Source organism: Phoca vitulina, unplaced genomic scaffold (assembly GCF_004348235.1).
Source record: "Phoca vitulina isolate PV1807 unplaced genomic scaffold, GSC_HSeal_1.0 scaffold40, whole genome shotgun sequence".
Classification (NCBI taxonomy): Eukaryota; Metazoa; Chordata; class Mammalia; order Carnivora; family Phocidae; genus Phoca; species Phoca vitulina.
This window is the reverse complement of record NW_022589743.1, coordinates 6,463,051-6,466,938: the sequence shown is the minus strand read 5'-3', so window position 1 is coordinate 6,466,938 and position 3,888 is coordinate 6,463,051. Positions and strand designations below refer to the sequence as shown.

At 36.3% G+C, this 3,888-nt stretch overlaps 1 non-coding gene across 1 annotated transcript; it reads left to right on the top strand.

Annotated features, from left to right (window-relative positions):
- Positions 1-519: 519 nt before the first annotated feature.
- Positions 520-626, top strand: LOC116647762. The gene has a single exon (XR_004302370.1). It is a non-coding gene; the product is annotated as a U6 spliceosomal RNA (small nuclear RNA).
- Positions 627-3,888: the final 3,262 nt, after the last annotated feature.

Sequence of the window (3,888 nt, the reverse complement as noted above, 5' to 3'; positions counted from 1 at the left end):
GTTTTTTCCCTCCTTGCAAAAATCTTTGCTGTAGATTTTCCCTTATTGAAGGGAAGAGCTTATGTAGATTCCTGTGTGATTCAACTTTCTTACTTCTTAGTTATGAGAATTTTCTTGTATGTATGTAATATTTATGAAAATTGAATGAGATGCTATGGCTGTCAGAGAAAATAAATGTAAACAAGATATCCTAATCTTGGTTAGAAGAATCACCAACAAGGAAATGGGAGATTGAAATCCCATAGCTACTTGTTTGTTTGTTTTTAAAAGTCTGACTTAAAAAAAAAGTCTGACTTTTTTTCAGCTTTGAGATATAATTGATATAAAACACTCGTAAGTTTAAGGTGTATGATGTGATGATTTGATATGTGTATATATTGATAAATTTTTACCACCATAAGGTTAGTTAACACATTCTTTACCTCATGTTATTACCATTTTGTTGTTGTTTTTAAGGTGAGAAGATTAAAGCTGTATTCTCATAGCCACTTGTCCATAGCTTTTTAAACAAAAGGGTAAGTGCTCACTTTGGCAGCACATATACTAAAATTGGAATGATACAGAGAAGATTAGCATGGCCCCTGTGCTGGGATGACACACAAATTCATGAAAAGTTCCATATTTTTGAGCGCTGGGTGATGTATGGAATTGTTGAATCACTATATTATATACCTGAAACTAATACAACACTGTATGTTAGGTATACTGGAATTTAAATTAAACTAAATTTAAAAAAAAAAATAATAAGAGGGTAAAATACAAGGGCAAGGTCACTTCCAGGACCTAGGATAAGATGAAAACCTCTCTGCAGGTGGAACAATGGAGAAGGATACTCAAAGCAGCAGAAAGACATGCATTCTAACAGGTGTGCAAGAATAATGAATAAGAAGGGATGAGGGATGATGTAAAGGACTAGAGACACAGGAGAAAGAACGAGGAATTAAATTTAATAAATTTATTAAATTCCAAATAAGGAATCTCACTAGCCTTTTTCTGTTCATTCTCCAAAACAACTCTAGATCAGAGCCTAGGATATTATCTTCGGAATAAATGAGACTTAGACTGTCCCAAGTTTCACCAGAAAGAATTCAGTTTCAATTGATTTTATATACTTTAGAAAAAATAGATGTGGTGGAGCTCTGCAAGTTTTAGCAATTGCCTAATAAGTTCCCTAGCCTATTTCAAATTCGATATACAGTATTTCTGGAAAGTGTTAAGTATGATAATTATACTGCCCATATATTTCCCTTTAATGTTTGCTATAACCAAAAGAAAATTAATGCAAGAGAAGAAATATAGATAATACTTTTCTTCTTAAGACATATCTCTCTAAGAGAGATATCCTGGGCACCAGCTATAAATTACTGTACCCATTTAAAGTGTTATAAAAATAAAAACTGGTAGGTAGTGAATGGAGATTTGTGCCACGCAGACTACTACAGAAGTAACTAGCTTCTCACAATGGGGACATTCCCATTTACACAAAATAATTTCAAGTTATTTTTTTTTCTTTATTTGACACAGCAATGTTGTCATGACCTTCATCCACACTGTGGGTTTGGGTAATATTTTCATTTATATCTTCTCTCCATGGGGATAAATGGCTCTAACCTTGAAATCTCAGTTCCTATGTGAAAAATAACTTTATAAATACTTCAAACACTTACATTTTCAGCAACAAATGTTCCAGTATGAATACAAAACAGCATTTCTGTCAAACACAGCAATACATAACTTGAACTCAGAAGACAGGACACACACAGTTCACTGTCGACTCTCAGAAATAGTTTACATATTCTTCAGTGGCATTATGATTATAATATTTCTTATTAGGTGGTGACTGACTTGGGGTTCCTAGAGCTGTTTACTGGCAACTCTAAACATTGGTTGATTCATCTGTAACTTTTGATATACTTACAGTCATCAATATTAATTAAATATTTAAAAAGCTATCAATTTTATCCACTTATATATTAATTTCACAAACATTCTTTGAAGAGCTATTATTTGCCCGGCACTTTCCTAGACCCAGGAGATAGAAAGATAAATTATACCTGATATCCTTTGCCTTTAAAGGACTCACATTCAAGTAAGAAAAACAAACATGCAAAAATACATTTTTTTTTTAAGATTTTATTTATTGATTTGACAGAGAGAGCAAGAGAGCACAAGCAGGGGGAGCAGTAGAAGGAGAGGGAGAAGCAGGCTTCCCACTGAGCAAGGAGCCTGATGCGGGGCTCGATCCCAGGACCCTGGGATCATGACCTGAGCTGACGGCAGACGCTTAACCATCTGAGCCACCCAAGCGCCCCAAAATACATTTTATTTCAAAACAACAACTCTGCTGTGACTGTTATTAGCATGTTATTAGGACTATAATGCCTGTGTGTGTATGTGTTGACACAATGTAAATGCATTGTCTTAATTTGGATTACCTTCAAAGCAGACACTAAGCAGGTATTTGGGTTCAAGCAATTTTTTTTTTAAAGATTTATCTATTTGAGAGAGAGGGAGAGAGAGAGAGGTGAGGGAGGGGCAGAGGGAGAGGGAGACAAGCAAACTCCCTGCAGAGTGGGGAGCCTGGCTCGGGGCTCCATCCCAGGACCCCGAGATCATGACCTGAGCCGAAACCAAGAGTTGGACGCTTAGCTGATAGAGCCACCTAGGCATCCCTCAAGTAATTTTTAAGGAAGTAATCACAAGAAGTCCTTGAAGTCGGTGGCCTCTAGGGAAGAACTAAATGATTTGGATAGAACTTTAGGATATCCCACCATTACCTGAAGGGTTTGGTGTAGCACACAGATGGTCGGGCTCCACACCCAGAGCTTCTCATTCAGTAGGTTTGTGATGCAATACAAGGATTTGCATTTTCAAATTCCTACTTGACACTGAGACTGAGGGTGTCCACACTGCATTTTAAGGACCATTGATGTGGCAGGTATGAGCAGGGCATAACAGTCATGTGCACATACATTCAGATATTTTTGATGTCCTTGTTCTTACCCAGACATCACAGTTAGCTCATGTTTTCAGCCATTTATTGCATCAACGATGGAATGTGTATGAGTTTTAGCCATGCATAAACCTGGAAGGCTTCGCCCCCTCATTAACTAGTTATTAACCAGGTGACTACATCCAGGTGGTTAATTAGAAAATATTGGACTGATACCATGCACTCATTTTATTTTATTTTTTCTGGGATACGTGTAGCTATAAACTAAATGTCCATGTTGGGTTTGAGAGAAGCAGGGTGCAAAGGTTACATTTATTGTACAAAAAACGTCCTCTTGGATAATTCATGTGAAATAGCTCTCGGCTGCTTATCTAGATCAGGATGAGCGAGGACTGAAGGTGTGTGTGTGCAGGTGTATGTGTATTAATGATATGTGCATGTATAGCAGGAATAACTATTTTGTGTTCATAAATATTTGATAAAATTCTTCCAAGCATGAAATCAGAATTTTCTCTGCACCAAGCAAAGAATTTCCGTGAGGTTCATGGAGCTGGTATAAAAACAGAAATCTCGTAAAACAGTTTGGCAAAATAACCACATATATACCTTACTACCTTTGAATAAAGAACATTTTGTGTAGAAAACTTTCTACTCTGTTTCTTGCCTGTGACTACGCTACAGGTAAAAAAAAAAAAAAAATGCCATTTATGGAGGGACATTTTTAAAACAAAATGAATGTTCGTACTTATGTGGGGAGCATAGTAACAAAGAAATGTATTTAACTGCAGAATGCTATTTGTTCCCACGGAATACACATGCAATTTTCTATTCTGAGTGCACATTTAAATCCACATAAAAAGGGCACTTTATTTTCCAAGGACACTGAGTGGAATAATGTAAACTGACTAAAAAGAGATGAACTCTACCTTCTGCAT